The 17,825-nt window shown below is 43.5% G+C and overlaps 1 pseudogene; it reads right to left on the minus strand.

Annotated features, from left to right (window-relative positions):
* Positions 1-2,231: 2,231 nt before the first annotated feature.
* Positions 2,232-17,825, minus strand: part of LOC147095632 (zinc-binding protein A33-like) — a 186,682-nt pseudogene continuing 171,088 nt past the window's right edge.

Consider the following 17,825-nt stretch of genomic DNA (forward strand, 5'->3'; position numbering starts at 1 on the left):
CCACGATTGAATTTGCTTCCACCAGCCTTTCAGGCAGTGCATTCCAGAACTTAAATACTAGCTGCGTAAAAACGTTTTTCCTCATGTCGCCTTTGGTCCTTCTACCAATCACCATAAATCTGTGCCCTTTCGTTCATGACCCTTCTGCCAATGGGAACAGTTTCTCTCTATCTACTCGGATTACACCCCTCATGAATTTTAACAACTCTATTAAATCTCCTCTCAACCTTCTCTGCTCTAAGGAGAACAACCCCAGCTTAGCAGTCTATCGACGTAACTGAAGTCCCTCTTCCCTGGAAACATTCTTGTAAATCATTTCTGCACCCTCTGTAAGGCCTTCACATCTTTCCTAATGTGCAGTAGCCAGATTTGAACGCAATGCTCCAGTTGCGGCCGAACCAGTGTTTTATATATGTTCATCATAACTTCCTTGCCTTTGTACTCTATGCCTCTATTTATGAAGCCCAGGATCCCGTAAGCTTTATTGACCACTTTCTCAACCTGCCCTGCCACCTTCAACGATTTCTGCATATATACCCCAAGGTCAGTGAGTCACTCCCACCTCTGAATTTTAATGCACTGAAAATGAATTAAAAAACGAGACTGAATCATTGAGTAGTTTTTTCGATGTACACTGGTCAGTTTCTTAGTAAATCAGTTTTTTTTAACTTTAGAATCTTTTATGCCGTGCCGACTGGTGCCTGTGCGCCTGAGAAAAGCTAAATTAGAAGACGCCCCTCGTACAGACGCAATGGGTGGAAACTTACCAGGCTCATTATGTGGCCAGCTTTGTGGGCGGGGCCAGCTTCGGGCAAAATGACTTTTTACCCGAGACTTGCTTTACGCTTGACATAACTCATGCTTGAGTTTCCATGAGCTTTAGCACTGATTTGGCTAATTTAACCCGGATTGCAAAGATTAAGCAAACAGAAACTCTTCGCCTTTCTATTTTACTTAGTGGCTGTTTTAGCTAATAATACATTTCAGGCATAACCCTTGACTTTATAAACAAAAGAGTGATTTATTATATAGCAGAAAATACCACGTTGAAATTAATCAATATCTACAATTGATGCAGGATTTAGAATTGATTTAACAACAATACGAACTTCCAAACTGGATTCCCTTATCTGAAAACAAAGGCCTGTCCTAGAATAACATCTTAAAGAAAGTTTTACATCTACTCATGGTTGGCTCAGAATTGCCGAGTCCCTCAACATTTTTCGGTGCTGCCTGGTTGTGATCGAGCACCTGGTCTGGAGTTACGTTATGTTGATCTTCAGCTGGTCTGGAGACAGTTTATGTAGATCTTCAGCTGGTCTGCAGACAGGTTATGGAGACCTCCAGCTGGTCTGGAGCCGGGTTATGGCGATCTTCAGCTGGTTTGGAGCCAGGTTATGGCGATATTCAGCTGGTTTAGAGCCAGGTTATGGAGATCTTCAGCTGGTCTGGAAACAGGTTATGGCGATCTTCAGCTGGTTTGGAGCCAGGTTATGGAGATCTTCAGCTTGTCTGCAGCCAGGTTATGGAGATCTTCAGCTTGTCTGGAGCCAGGTTATGTAAATCTTCAGCTGGTCAGTGGCCAGGTTATGGATATCTTCAGCTGGTCTGGGGCCAGCTTGTGTAGATTTTCAGCTGTTCTGGAACCAGGTTATGCAAGTTCCTATCGTGAGCATTTCTTCTCTTATTAGAACCAGGAGGTGTAACTCAGCAACTCTTCGCTGCTACAGCCCGTTCGGAACCAATTTTGCACATTTAGATAAAATGTTTGCATATTTTATGTATTTTTCTATTGCTAACCGCTGCGTTTGTGTGAACAGTGCAATGTGACTCCGGGATCCCGTTACTCCGGTTTCCTGATGGTGAGCGGCATGGCTGGGATTTTTAACACAAACCCCGGATTCACAAAGAGCAGCAGGGCCTCTCACGGTGGAATGACCAGGAGTGAAGAGTTCAGGATTGGACAGCTGGTGCGATCGGCCAGGAGCTCATGTTGAAACCTCATCACCCTGCACAATAACACATGTCACAGTCCGTGATCACAGCCCAAGAGCTCAGAGCAAGGAGCACTTATTGTTCACCAGCCCAACACTCTCAACACCACCATTTATTGCCAAGCGCCTTTCCCTGTGCTGTTTCCTGCTCTGTCTCCAAGTTACTGCGGGAGATGTGCAATATTCGCTCAGCAGTGGATACATTCTCTCTGTACTCTGACGCATCAGTTCAGGAACCTATGGTTTGAAATGACGCAGTTTCGTGGGGGAAGACATTTTATCCTCGTCACACCATCTACGATACAGCGAAGAAAAAAGTTTCTCTGCGAATGTGTCAGTGAACCTGTAGAGCTTGAACATATCATCAGCATTGTAAACGGTCACCTGTTCTCCCTCATAGTTCATGTAAACGCCAATAGTCCTGGGATTCACGTTCGGGATCAATGGCGCTAATGGGATTTCAACAGCTATATCTTCATTCCCATTTCACGGATGCACAATCCAGTATCCATGTTCAGGCCCCAGGTAAAACACTTCTTTGCTACTGGATGTCTCTCTGCCACACCCAAAGTTCACTCAGTCGTGTCCCTGAAGTCCACCGCCCAGTAGTGTTGCCCTGATGTGAATCTCTGTGACCCCAGGACACAGGCAGCAGCATTGAATCTCTCCGTGTTATCGGGAAGCAGCAATTCTCTGTTACTGTGTCTCACACTGGTCCGGTCCTCAGACAGGAGGAGTTTACGAAGCGTTGTGTTTGGTTCCAGGGACAGTGAGGCTGAGAATGGGGGAAATAAAAATGACATCATGTTAAGAATTTTACATAGAGGAATTTGGACGGACACAGGTTAATATCTGATGTCTTTACAACTGGGCTCGTCAACCAGTCTATAATATCTGTATCAGTGAATACAGCAGACTGGGTACAGTGTACATTTAGATGCATTCCTGGACTGCAGTGTTTACAGTGAACAGATAGTGCAGGGTCCCAATCTGATCACTGGCCATTGAGCCTTGTGTCAGAGAGGAAAGCAATAACCCAGGGATCCCAGTCTGGTCTCTGTGCAGTGAGTCCTCTGTCAGAGGGGAACATAATAAGCCAGGGGCCCCAGTCTGATCACTATCCCGTGAGTCCTGGGTCAGAGAGGAACACAATCAGCCCGGGGTCCCAATCTGATCACTGTCCAGTGAGTCCTGCGTCAGAGGGGAACACAATGAGCCAGGGGTCCCAATCTGATCACTGTCCAGTGAGTCCTAGGTTCAGAGGGGAACATAATCAGCCCGGGCTCCCAAACTGATCACTTTTGTTGAGTCCTGGGTCAAAATGGAACACAGTCAGCCAGGTATCCCAGCCTGATTACAGTCCAGTGAGCCCTACTGGAAAGTGTGAATGTTTGGATGTGATATACTCTGACCCAGTGATTTGTACCCAGCAACAGGAAGCACCTTCAGGAGTGGGGGTAGAGAGTAGGACACTGCAGAAAGTCGACATAAAGCTGTGGAGTTTCTTATCTGGAGAGATGATCTGTTTCATTTCCTTCCACACTGCGTAAAGTAATGGGCCTCGAAACACTGTGTATTTCAGACTTGCAGGCACCACGATCTCTTCCTTTTCACCTCTCTCTACACCTTCTCGTTTCTCAACTTTTTGTCAACCTTTTCAGTTCTTTCAGGACAGATAATCAGAAACATTTGAATAAATCTACAGAAATAAGAACATAAGAACATAAGAACATAAGAAATAGGAGCAGGAGTAGGCCAATCGGCCCCTCGAGCCTGCTCCGCCATTCAATAAGATCATGGCTGATCTGATCCTAACCGCCAATCCACTATCACAGAACCATCTCCTGAATCTAACAGAATTAAACACACGAAATAGGAGCAGGATCAGGCTACACGGCCCCTGGGCCCGCTCCGCTACCCACAGGGCCATGACTGATCCGAAACTAGACTCATGTATAAATTCATGCCCACTCCCCGTAACCATTAATTCCCTTTACTACTTGGAAACTGTCTATTTCTGTTTTAAATTTATGTAATGATGTAGCTTCTACAGCTTTTTGGGGCAGCATATTCCATGGACCTACCACCCTCTGAGTGAAGTAGTTCCTCCTCATCTCAGTTTTGAAAGAGCAGCCCCTTATTCTAAGACTATACCCTCTAGTTCTAGTTTCACCCATTATCGGGAACATCTTCCCCGCATCCACCCGATCCAACCCCTTCACAATCTTATATGTTTCAATAAGATCGCCTCTCATTCTTCTGAACTCCAATGAGTAGAGTCCCAATCTACTCAACCTCTCCTCATATGTCCATCCCCTCATCCCCGGGATTAACCGAGTGAACCTTCTTTGTACTGACTCGAGAGCAAGTATGTCCTTTCTTAAGTATGGACACCAAAACTGTATGCAGTACTCCAGGTGCGGTCTCACCAATACCTTGAACTACTGAAGCAATACCTCCCTATTTTTATATTCTATCCCCCTAGCAATGAAAGCCAACATTCCATTGGCCTTCTTAATCACTTGCTGCACCTGCATACTACCCTTTTGAGTTTCGTGCACCAGGACCACCAGATCCCTTTGTACTTCAGTACTTTCAAGTTTCTTGCCATTAAGATAATAACTTGCCCCACGATTTTTCCTGCCAAAGTGCATAACCTCACACTTTCCAGTATTGTATTCCATCTGCCAAATATCTGCCCACTTACTTAGTTTGTCGATGTCCCCTTGCAGGTTTTTATGTCCTCCTCCCTCACTACTTTCACTCCCATCTTAGTATCATCTGCAAACTTTGATATGTTACACTCGGTCCCCTCCTCCAAATCGTTAATATAGATTGTAAAGAGTTGGGGACCCAGCACTGACCCCTGCGGAACACCACTAGTTACTGATTGCCAGTCTGAGAATGAACCATTTATCCCAACTCTCTGCCTTCTTTTAGATAGCCAATCCTCTATCCATGCCAGAATATTACCCCAATCCCGTGATTTTTTATCTTAAGCAATAATCTTTTGTGTGGCACCTTGTCAAATGTCTTTTGGAATTCAAAATACACTACGTCCTCTGGTTCCCCTTTATCCACCCTATACGTTACTTCCTCAAAGAACTCCAGCAAATTTGTCAAACATGACTTCCCCTTCATAAAACCATGCTGACTTTGTCCTATTAAATTATGATTATCTAAATGTCCTTTTACTGTCTTCTTAATAATGGACTCCAAAATTTTACATACCACAGATGATAGGCTAACCGGTCTATAGTTTCCAGCATTCTGCCTACTGCCCTTTTTAAATAAGGGTGTTACATTAGCAGTTTCCCAGTCTGCCGGGACCTTTGCCGAGTCCAGGGAGTTTTGTAAATTATTACCAATGCATGCTCCTCCCCCCCTTTTGCCCCCTGTTTGTCCAGTGTTGGGATATTCTTAGTGTCTTCTACTGTAAAGACTGATGTAAAATATTCATTCAGTATTTTTGCCATCTCCATATTTCCCACCACTAATTTCCTGCTCTCATCCTCTAAGGGACCAACATTTACTTTAGCCACCCTTTTTCTTTTTATATAACTATAAAAACTCTTACTATCTGTTTTTATATTTTTTGCTAATTTAATTTCATAATCTATCTTCCCTTTCTTAATCAATCTTTTTGTTATTTTTGCTGTCCTTTAAAGTTTTCCCAATCCTCTATCCTCCCACTGGATTTGCCTACCTTATATGCCCTTGTTTTTAGTCGAATACTATCCTTAATTTCTTTACTTAGCCACGGATGGCTGTCTTTTCTTTTACACCCTTTTCTTCTCAGTGGAATATATATTTTTTGGAAGTTGTAAAATAACTCCTTAAATGTACACCACTGATCATGTATCGTCTTACCCTTTAATCTATTTTCCCAATCCACTCTACTCAAATCCGCTCTCATACCTTCGTAGTCTCCTTTATTCAAGCTTAGCACGCTTGTTTGAGATCCAACCTTCTCACCCTCTAATTGAATATGGAATTCAACGATGTTATGGTCACTCTTTCCATGGGGATCCTTACTAGGACATTTTTAATTAATCCTGTCTAAGGTTGCTTGCCCCCTGGTCGGTTCAGTTACATACTGCTCAAGAAACCCATCCCTAATACACTCAATGAACTCTTCCTCAAGGCAGCCCTGCCCAATTTGATTTGTCCAATTAATATGATAGTTAAAATCCCCCATAATTTTAGATGTTCCCTTATTACAAGCCTCAAATATTTCCTGATTGATACTTCATCCAACAGAGTTGCCACTGTTCAGAGGCCTGTAGACTATGCCCACTAGTGTTTTTTTCCCCTTATTATTCCTTACCTCTACCCAAACTGTTTCATTATCCTGATCTTTTGACCCAATATCATTTCTCTGTATTACAGTGATTCCTCCCTTTATTAACATAGCCACCCCACCTCCCCTTCCTTCCTGCCTGTCCTCCTGATCGTTAAATAACCTGGTATGTTTAACTCCCAGGCATTGTCACCCTGTAGCCATGTTTCTGTAATGGCCACAAGATCTTACCCATATGTAGTTATTTGTGCCATTAACTCGTCTATTTTGTTATGAATGCTATGTGCATTCAGATAGAGAACTTTCAAATATGTTTTGTGACACTTAGTTCCTGCTTTTGCCTTTTGTATTACTTTACCTTTTACTCCATACCTTCTGCCCCTTCCTGACACGCTCTGGTTTTTAATTTCCCCACTGCTACCTAAGTCTATGACCTTCTCTGTTGTCATTTTTATTATTTGCTCTCTAGGAACCTCCCCCCCCCCCCCCCACTAGTTAGTTTAAAGCCCTCTCTACAACACTAGTTATATGATCCGCCAGGACTCTAGTCCCAGCACTGGCCAAGTGAAGCCCGTCCCAACAGAACAGCTCCCTCCTGCCCCAGTACTGGTGCCAGTGTCCCAGGAAGCAAAACCCATTTCTCCCACACCAGCCTTTGAGCCACGCATTTAACTCTCTAATTTTATTTGTCCTAGCCAAATTCGCTCATGGCTCAGGTAATAATCCAGAGATTATTACCCTTGTGGTTCTGCTTTTTAATTTGGCCCCTAGCTGCTCAAACTCCCTCAGCAGAACCTCCTTCCTTGTCCTATCTATGTCGTTGGTGCCAACATGGACCACGACAACTGGATCCTCCCCCTCCCACTCCAAGTTTCTCTCCAGTCCAGAGGAGAGGTCCTTAACCCTGGCACCGGGCAGGCAACACAGCCTTCGGGACTCTCGCTCTCGGCTGCAAAGAACTCTATCTATCCCCCTAACGATATTATCCCCTACCACTACAACATTTCTTTTAACTCCCCCACTTGAATGTTGAGATTGTACTTTTAATGATGTATAATCAACTGTTTTAGTAAACTGTGAAGGGATCTGGTGTTCACTGACTGGCTCCAGTGATGTGAAAACACGTCAGTTGCCCCCAGAATCCAATGTACAGGGTTTCCTCGGCTGCTGAAGATTTGAAGGTTCGCTGATAATTTCCTTTTATTTTGGGTCTCTATTCCCCAGCATCTCAGAGCTTGTCTCTGGTCTGTGCGGCCTGAGCTGGGGACAGTGGTGTTATACCTAACCTCAGCATCCCCTCGATAGTGAGACAACAGCCTATGTAACAGATCCTGGACACTTCCAAGAAGATCTGTGGCAAAACGCATGAGTGTACACATCAGCCGAGAAAATAATTAGGCTTATTGTGATGCCTATGCAGTCAAATAGCTTCCTGTTGCTCAGTTTCTCAGCAGAGCATTTGTTGCACCCATTGTACAGCAGCCCAACAAGTCACTGCTCTCAGAGCTAGCACACATGGGACTGGACCCTCAAATGTCACTGCTCTCAGGGGTAGCAACCATGCTACTGTACCATCAAATGTCACTGCTCACAAGGATAGCACACATGAGACTGTACCCTGAAATGTCACTGATCTCAGGTATAGCAACCATGGTACTGTACCACCAACTGTCACTGATCTCAGGGATGGCACACTTCGGACTGTGCACCAGACTGACTCTAAATTAAGGACAGAAGGGAAGGGGAGGAAATTGAAAGGTGACAAATTTTAACCTGAACATAGACATTTCTGTAACTTATAGGAGCTATTCGGATGGTGAGTCGATTGATGATGTATTACTAGATGCTGGTATGCACTGTTTGGCTTGTAAAAACAGTGTAAGGGTTAGAGTGACAGGACAAGATCAATATCTCTCCCTCACTTAGGCTCTCAGAAACAGGCGCCGGGAAAAACAGAGGGATTTCCAGCATCAATGATGTGCAACCCTGGTAACATATGTAAACACAGCTCTCAGTTATACTGCCGACCGCACACCACAATCAAATTCGTTGAAGCCAAGGACTAAGCACATCTTTTTAAAGTTATTACTTGAGTTTTCAGTGTCAGTGAAGTGTTTAGTTTCATTGAAGTGTGGACTGTCCTCTCAGTTCTTTACTCACAGAGATAACAAAAAGGGGACAAGCAAGAGGTTTAATAAGTTGTCTTATTCCGGTTATACTGCGGCCAGTGTGAGGTTGTAACAGTGTGGGTCAGTCTCCTCGACACTCAGAGCTCAATCCTGACTAATACCTATTTGTCCTCAGTTATACCGCACATTGTGCATTGTTGTGATGGGGTTTGAGCCCTATTATAAAGTACTGTTTACACTTACACCAACAGCTTGGGGATTGGGTTATAATGAGTCACCTTGAGAAAAGAGATATTGTCTTGCTGCTCGATGTCTACACAAAGGTTCAGTATGTTCTCCTGAAGTGACGTCAGTTCCTCTTCAATCCTTTCCAAGTTCTTCTCAATTGGTCGCAGATCTTCCTCCTTTTGTCTCCTGAGCTCTTCGATTAAATGTTTCTCTTTGTCTTTAAGATATCGATGGATTTTGGCAAATTGTGCGGTGATGTCTTGCTCCAGTGATCCTGCGAGTTGCTAAGATGGTGATAGAAATCATTTAAGCAGCGGGCTGTTAATGATTGGCAGTGTTTAAAGGTAACAGCAGTAATACTGACATCCAGTTCAGAAGAATTCCCATCCTGCTGCCTTTTAATTCTCTTTTAGTTTGCTTTTCCTCCTCCATGGAATCCAAGGCCGATTTCAGCTGGATGTAAAGATGGCATCAGATCTCCCCATTCCCCATTGTAATGTCTGCTGTTTATTTCCAAACTGTGTGGACAGCTGTTCGAGCTTTTAATCAGACACTGGTGTTTAAAATAATTATGTGGGTTACGGAGTCATTGAAAACACCCAGAGAAACAGTTCCTGTGGTAATTCCAATGATTAAAATGTCCAAAATTACTGACAGGACTCTGAACATCTCACTTAGTGGCACTTTATTTAGAATGCCAATATTAATCTAAACAATGGCCTGGCATGGCTGCATTTTAAGTCCGCACATGGTGCTGGTTAACTTATTCCCGGCATATCACTCAAAATTTTTTTCAAAAAATGTTAGGCTGGCATGATTGGTCAGTTTGCGGTGATTGGTCAGTTTGGGGTGATTAGTCAGTTTGTGTGGATGGGGCAGTTTGTGTTGAACACAATAACAGAAGAAATAGGAGCAGGAGTAGGCCAATCGGCCCCTCTAGCCTGCTCCACCATTCAATAAGATCATGGCTGATCTGATCCTAACCTCATATCTTCTATCACTGTGCATCCACCCGAACCCATGTGATCTCCCGGGAGAGGCGAAAAACCAGATAAAGACCCAATGGCCAATTTGGGGGAAAAAAATCTGGGAAATTCCTCTCCGACCCATCTAGGCGATCGAAATTCTTCCAGGAGATCACTCTGTCCCTATATTTTCTACAGTACTTACCTTCTGTAAAGGCGACCTCCACCCCAGCCAGGAACAGGAATAAAACCATCTCCTGAAATCTAACACAGAATTAGAACACAGTAGGAGCAGAACCAGGCTACACGGCCCCTGGGCCCACTCCACTGCCCACAGGGCCATGATCATTCCGAACCTAGACTCATGTCCAATTTCCTGCCCGCTCCCCATAACCCTTAATTCCCTTTACTTCTAGGAAACTATCTATTTCTGTTTTAAATTTATTTAATGATGTAGCTTCCACAGCTTTCTGGGGCAGCAAATTCCACAAACCTACCACCCTCTGAGTGAAGAAGTTTCTCCTCATCTCAGTTTTGAAAGAGCAGCCCCTTATTTTAAGATTATGCCCCCTAGTTCTAGTTTCACCCATCATTGGGAACATCCTCACCGCATCCACCCGATCAAGCCCCTTCACAATCTTATATGTTTCAATAAGATCGCCTCTCATTCTTCTGAACTCCAATGAGTAGAGTCCCAATCTACTCAACCTCTCCTCATATGCCCACCCCCTCATCCCCGGGATTAACCGAGTGAACCTTCTTTGTACTGACTCGAGAGCAAGTATGTCTTTTCTTAAGTATGGACACCAATACTGTATGCAGTATTCCAGGTGCGGTCTCACCAATACCTTGTACAACTGCAGCAATACCTCCCTGTTTTTAAATTCCATCACCCTAGCAATAAAAGCCAACATTCCATTGGCCTTCTTGATCACTTGCTGCACCTGCATACTAACTTTTTGAGTTTCGTGCACCAGGACCCCCAGATCCCTTTGTACTACATTACTTTCCAGTTTCTTGCCATTAAGATAATAACTTGCTCTATGATTTTTCCTGCCAAAGTGCATAACCTCACATTTAGCAGTATTGTATTCCATCTGCCAAATCTCTGCCCACTTACTTAGCCTGTCTATGTCCCTTTGCAGGGTTTTTATGTCCTCCTCACTCACTACTTTCCGTCCCATCTTTGTATCATCTGCAAACTTTGATATGTTACACTTGGTCCCCTCCTCCAAATCATTAATATAGATTGTAAAGAGTTGGGGACCCAGCACTGACCCCTGCGGAACACCACTAGTTATTGGTTGCCAATCTGAGAACGAACCATTTATCCCAACTCTCTGCTTTCTGTTAGAGAGCCAATCCTCCACCCACGCCAGAATATTACCCCCAATCCCGTGATTTTTATTTTGAGCAATAATCTTTTGTGTGGCACCTTGTCAAATGCCTTTTGGAATTCTAAATACACTACGTCCACTGGTTCCCCTTTATCCACCCTGTATGTTACTTCCTCAAAAAACTCCAGCAAATTTGTCAAACATGACTTCCCCTTCATGAAACCATGCTGAGTTTGTCCTATTAAATTATGTTTATACAAATGTCCCGTTACTGTCTCCTTAATAATGGACTCTAACATTTTACCAACCACAGATGTTAGGCTAACAGGTCTATAGTTTCCAGCCTTCTGGCTTCTACCCTTTTTAAATAAGGGTGTTACATTAGCAGTTTTCCAATCTGCCGGGACCTTTGCTGAATCCAGTGAGTTTTGGAAAATTATTACCAATGCACCCACAATCCCTACCGCTACTTCCCTCAAGACCCTAGGATGCAAGCCATCAGGTCCAGGGGATTTATCCGCCTTGAGTTCCATTATTTTACCAAGTACCACTTCCTTAGTTATTTTAATCATATTTAGTTCCTCCCCCCCTAGAGCCCCCTGTTTGTCCAGCGTTGGGATATTCTTAGTGTCCACTACTGTAAAGACTGATACAATATAAATGTTCAGTGTTTTTGCCATCTCTATGTTTCCCACCATTAATTTCCCGGTCTCATCCTCTAATGGACCAACATTTACTTTAGCCACCTTTTTTCTTCTTATATAACTATAGAAACTTTTACTGTCTGTTTTTATATTTTTGGCTAATTTACTTTCATAATCTATCTTCCCTTTCTTAATCAATCTTTTAGTTATTTGTTGCTGTCTTTTAAAAACTTCCCAATCTTCCATCCTCCCACTAGATTTGGCTACCTTATATGCCCTTGTTTGTAGTCGGATACTATCCTTAATTACTTTACTTAACCACGGATGGCTATCTTTTCTTTTAAACCCTTTTTTCCTCAGTGGAATATATATTTTTTGGAAGTTGTAAAATAACTCCTTAAATGTACACCACTGATCATGTACCGCCTTACCCTTTAATCTATTTTCCCAGTCCACTCTAAACAATTCCGCTCTCATACCTTCATAGTCTCCTTTATTCAAGCTCAGCACGCTTGTCTGAGATCCAACCTTCTCACCCTCTAATTGAATATGGAACTCAACCATGTTATGGTCACTCATTCCAAGGGGATCCTTTACTAGGACATTTATAATTAATCCTGTCTCATTACACAAGACCAAATCTAAGGTTGCTTGCCCCCTGGTCGGTTCAGTTACATACTGCTCAAGAAACCCATCCCTAATACACTCAATGAACTCATCCTCAAGGCTGTTCTGCCCAATTTGATTTGTCCAGTTAATATGATAATTAAAATCCCCGATAATTAAAGCTGTTCCCTTATTACAAGCCTCAACTATTTCCTGACTAATACTCCGTCCAACAGATTTGCAACTGTTCGGAGGCCAATAGACTACACCCACTAGTGTTTTTTTCCCCTTATTATTCCTTATCTCCACCCAAACTGTTTCACTATCCTGCTCCTTTGACCCAATATCATTTCTCTGTATTTTAGTGATTCCTTCCTTTATTAACATAGCCACCCCGCCTCCTCTCCCTTCCTGCCTGTCCTTCCTGATTGTTAAATAACCTGGTATGTTTAATTCCCAGTCATGGTCACCCTGCAGCCATGTTTCTGTAATGGCCACAAGATCATACCCATATGTCGTTATTTGTGCCGTTAACTCATTCATTTTGATACGAATGATGAGTCAGTTTGGGGTGATTGGTCAGTTTGTGGTGTTTCTTTAGTTTGGTGGTGATTGGTCAGTTTGGGGTGATTGGTCTGTTTGGCAGTGATTGGTCAGTTTGGTGTGATTGGTTAATTTGTTGGTGATTGGTCAGTTTGGCGGGGATAGTACAGTTTGTGTTGATGGGTCAATTTGTTGTTGTTTGGTCAGTTTGCGCTGGTGGGTCAGTTTGGTGTTGATTGGTCAGTTTGTGTTGATGGGTCAGTTTGTGTTGATGTGTCAGTATGGGGATGGTTGGTCAGTTTGTGTTGTTGGGTCAGTTTGGTGTGATGGGTCAGTTTGGGGGAATTGCTCAGTTTTTGTTGATGGGTCAATTTGGGTGAATGGTCAGTTTGGGGTGTTGGGTCAGGTTGTGTTGATGGTTCAGATTGGGGGTGAATGGTCATTTTTTGGGGATTGGTCAGTTTTGAGTGTTTGTTTAATTTGGGGGTGATTGGTCAGTTTGCGGTGATTGGTCAGTTTTCAGTCATGGTTCAGTTTGGGGGTGATTGGTCAGTTTGAGTTGATTGGTCTGTTTGGGGTGATGGGTCAGATTGGGGATGAATGTTCAGTTTGTGTTGATGGGTCAGTTTGCATTGAATTGTCAGTTTGTGTTGAGGCTTCAGTTTGGGTGCTTGGTCAGTTAATGTTGTTGGGTCAATTTGTGGTAATGGGTCAGTTTGGGGGTGATTGGTCAGTTTGTGTTGATGGGTCAGTTTGGGGTGTTTGGTTACTTTCTGTGAATGGGTCAGTTTGGCGTGATGCATCAGTTTTGGGTGATTGGTCAGTGTGTGTTAATAGGTCAGTTTGCATTGATTGGTCAGTTTGTGTTGATGGGTCAGTTTGTCTGATTGGTCAGTTTGGGGTGATGGGTCAGTTGGCAGTGATTGTTCAGTTTGCAATGATGGATCATTTGGGGGTGATTGGTCAGTTTTTGTTGATGGGTCAGTTTGGGGTGATGGGGCAGTTTGGGCATGATTGGTCAGTTTGGGTTGATGGGTCAATTTGCAGTGAATATTCTGTTTGTGCTGATGGGTCAATTTAGGGTGATTGGTCAGTTTGTGTTGATGAGTCATTTTGGTGGTGATTGGTCAGTTTGTTTTTAATGGGTCGGTTTGTGGTGATTTGTTTTTTTGTGTTGATTGGTCAGTTTGAGGGTGATTGGTCAGTTTGTGTTGATGAGTCAGTTGATGGTGATTGGTAAGTTTGGAGTGATGGGTCAATATCGGGTGATTCGTTAGATTGGTGGTGATGGGTCAGTCTGGAACAGTTCACATGGATTGGATCATAGCTAATGTAACCCCACTATTTAAAACATGTGGTAGAGAGAAGACGGGGAATTATAGACTGGTAAGTCTGACATCGGTAGTGGGGAAAATGATAGAGCCCATTATGAAAGATGTAATTGCAGAGCACTTGGAAAACATTGACAGGGTCACAAAAGGTAAATCATGCTTGACTAATCTACTGGAATTTTTTGAGGATGTATCTGTAGAATAGATAAGGGAGAACCAGTGGATGTTGAGTACTTGGACTTTCAGAAGGCTTTCGATAAGGTCCTGCATAAGAAATTAGCATGCAAAGTGAAAGCACAAGGGATTGGGGGTAAGGTACTGTCTTGGATAGTGAACTGGCTGGCAGACAGGAAGCAAAGAGTTGGAATAAATGGGTCATTTTCCGAGTGGCAGGAAGTGACTAGTGGGGTCGGTGCTAGGTCCCCAGCTATTCACAATATACATAAATGATCTAGACGAGGGAAATATCTGTAATACCTCCAAGTTTGCAGACGACACAAAGCTGGGTGGGCGTGTGTGCTTTGAGGAGGGTGCAGAGAAACTCCAGTATGATTTGGACAGGTTGGGTGAATGGGCAGATGCATGGAAAATGCAGTATAATGTGGATAAATGCGAGGTTATCCACTTCAGTGGCAAAAACAGGAAGACAGATTATTATCTGAACGGCAATAGATTGGGAAAAGGGGATGCTCAACGAGAACTGAGTGTCCTTGTGCACCAGTCACTGAAGGTAAGCATGCAGGTGCAGCAGGCGGTTAAGAAGGCAAATGGTATGTTGGCCTTCATAGCGAGATGATTCGAGTACAGGAGCAAGGATGTGTTGCTGCAGTTGTACAGGACCTTGGTGAGACAACACCTTGAGTATTGTGTGCAGTTTTGTTCAGCTTATCTGAGGAAGATTTTTCTTGCCATGGAGACAGTGCAGTGATGATTCACCAGACTGATACCTGGGATGGCAGGAATGACGTATGATGAGAGATTGGGTGGATTAGGCTTATATTCGCTAGAGTTTAGAAGAATGAGACGGTATCTCATTGAAAGGTATAAAATTCTAACAGGACTGGACTGACTAGATGCAGGAAGGATGTTCCAGTTGGCGGGGGAGTCCAGAAGCAGGGGTCATAGGCTAAGGATAATGGGTAAGTTAATTAGGACTATATTGAGGAGGAATGTCTTCACCCAGAGAGTGGTGAAACTGTGGAATTCTCCACTACAGAAGGCAGTTGAGTCCAATACATTAAATATTTTCAAGAAGGAGTTAGATATGTTTCTTAAAGCTAAATAGATCAAGAGATACGGGGAGAAAGCAAGGAAAGGGTACTGTATTTGGATGACCATCCATGATCTCATTAAATGGCAGAGCAGGCTCGAGGGGCCGAATGGCCTACTCCTTCGTATATCTTCTATGCATCTATGTATCTATGTCAGTATGAGTTGTTGGGGCAGATTGGGGTGATTAGTCAATATTTGTTGTTGGGTCAGTTTGGGGTGATTGGTAATTTTTTGGTGATTCTTCAGTTTGGGGTGTTTGGTTAGTTCGGGGGTGATCAGTCAATTTCGGGAACATTGGTCAGTATGGGGTGATTGGTCAGTTTACGGTTGATTGTTCAGTTTGGTGTAATTGGTCCGTTTGTGGTTGATTGGTCAGTTTGGGGGTAAATTGTCAGTTCGTGTTGATTGGTCAGTTTAGGGTGATTGGTCAATTTGTGTTGATTGGTCAGTTTGGGGTGATTGGACAGTTTGGTGTGATTGGTCAGTTTGTGAGTGATTGTTCAGTATGGGGTTGCTTTTTCAGTTTGTGTTGATTGGTCTGTTTGGCGTGATTGGACAGTTTGTGGGTGATTGATCTTTTTGGTATTGATTGCTCAGTTTATGGGTGATTGGTCAGTTTGGGGTGATTGGCCAGTTTGTGTGGATGAGTTAGTTTGACGTGATTGGTCCCTTTGTTTTGATGGTTCTGTTTGTGGTCATTGGTCAGTGTGGTGGAGATTGTTTCAGTTTGGAATGTTGGGTATGTTTGCGGTGAATGTTCAGTTTGGGGTGATTGGTCAGTTTGTCTTGATGTGTAAATTTGGGTGATTGGTCTGCTTGGGGTGATGGGTCAGTTTGGAGTGATTGGTCACTTTGTGTTGATGGGTCAGATTTGGGGTAATTGGTCAGTTTGTGCTGATGGGGCTGCTTGTGTTGATGGGTCAGTTTGGGGTGATTGGTATTTTTTTGGCGATTGGGCACTTTCAAGTGATGGGTCAATTTGAGGGTGATTGGCCAGTTTGTGTTGATGGTTCAGATTGGCGGAATTGGTCATATTGTGGTGATTGGTCAGTTTGGGGTGTTTGTTTAGTTTGGGGATGATTGGTCAGTTTGGGGTGAATGATCAGTTTGGCAGTGATTGGTCAGTTTGAGGGTGATTGGTCAGTTTGGGGTGGATTGGTCAGTTAGTGGGTGTTTGGTCAGTTTGGGGTGATTGGTCAGTTTGTGTTGATGAGTCAGTTTGACCTGATTGGTTAGTTTATTTTGATGGGTCAGTTTGCAGTGATTGTTCAGTTTGGGGGTGATTGGTCAATTTGTGTTGATGCGTCAATTTGAGTGATTGTTCAGTTTGGGGTGATTGGTCAGTTTGGCAGTGATTGTTCAGTTTGGTGTAATTTGTCAATTTGAGGGTGATTGTTCAGTTTGGGGGTGATTGGTCAGTTTCTGTTGATTGGTCAGTGTGGGGATGATTGGTCAGTTTGGGTTGATGATTCAGTTTTGGGGTGATTGGCCTGTTTTTGTGGATGGGTCAGTTTGGGGTGATGAGTCAGTTTGGGGGTGATTGCTCAGTTTCTGATGATGTGTCAATTTGGGGTGATTTGGTCAGTTTGTGTTGATGGGTCAGTTTAGAGTGAGGCATCAGTTGTCGGGTGATTGGTCAGTTTGTGCTGATGGGTCAGTTTGCGATGATTGGTCAGTTTGTGTTGATGCGTCAATTTAGGTTATTGTTCAGTTTAGGATGATGGGTCAGTTTGGGGTATTGGTCATTTTGTGTTGATGGGTCAATTTGGGGGAGATTGGTCATTTTTTGCTGATTCGACAGTTTTGGGTGTGTCGTTAGTTTGGGGATGTTTGGTCAGTTTGCGTTGATTGGCCAGTTTGGCAGTGATTGGTCGGTTTATTGTGATTGGTCAATTTGTGGGTGATTCGTCAGTTTGGGGGTGAATTGTCAGTTTGTCCTGTTTGGTAACTTTGGTGTTGTCTGGTCAGTTTGGGCTGGTGGGTCTGTTTACGGTTGTTTGGTCAGTTTTTGTTGATGGGTCAGTTTGTGTTGAAGGGTCACTTTGTGGGTGATTGGTCAGTTTCTGTTGATGGGTCAGTTTAGGATGATGGGTCAGTTTGGGCTTGATTGGTCATTTTGTGTTGACGGGTCAGTTTGGGGTGATTGGTCAGTTTGGAGTGATACATCAGTTTGTGAGTGGTTGGTCAGTTTGTGTTGATGGGTCAGTTTGCGGTGATGAGTCAGTTTGTGTTGATGGCTCAGTTTGTGTAATTGCTCAGTTTGGGGTGATGGTCAGTTTGCAGTGATTTGTCAGTTTTCAGTGATGGGTCAGTTTGCTGGTGATTGGTCAGTTTGTGTTGATGAGTCAGTTTGGGGTGAGGGGTCAGTTTGGGGATGATTGTTCAGTTTTTGTTGATGGGTCATTTTGTGGTTAATGGCCAGTTTGTGATGATGGGTCAGTTTGTGGTGATTTGTCAGTTTGGGGCTGATTGGTCA

This window comes from Somniosus microcephalus, unplaced genomic scaffold, assembly GCF_052327205.1.
Source record: "Somniosus microcephalus isolate GS21.2 unplaced genomic scaffold, FLI_Smic_1.0 unresolved_chr1, whole genome shotgun sequence".
NCBI lineage: Eukaryota > Metazoa > Chordata > Chondrichthyes > Squaliformes > Somniosidae > Somniosus > Somniosus microcephalus.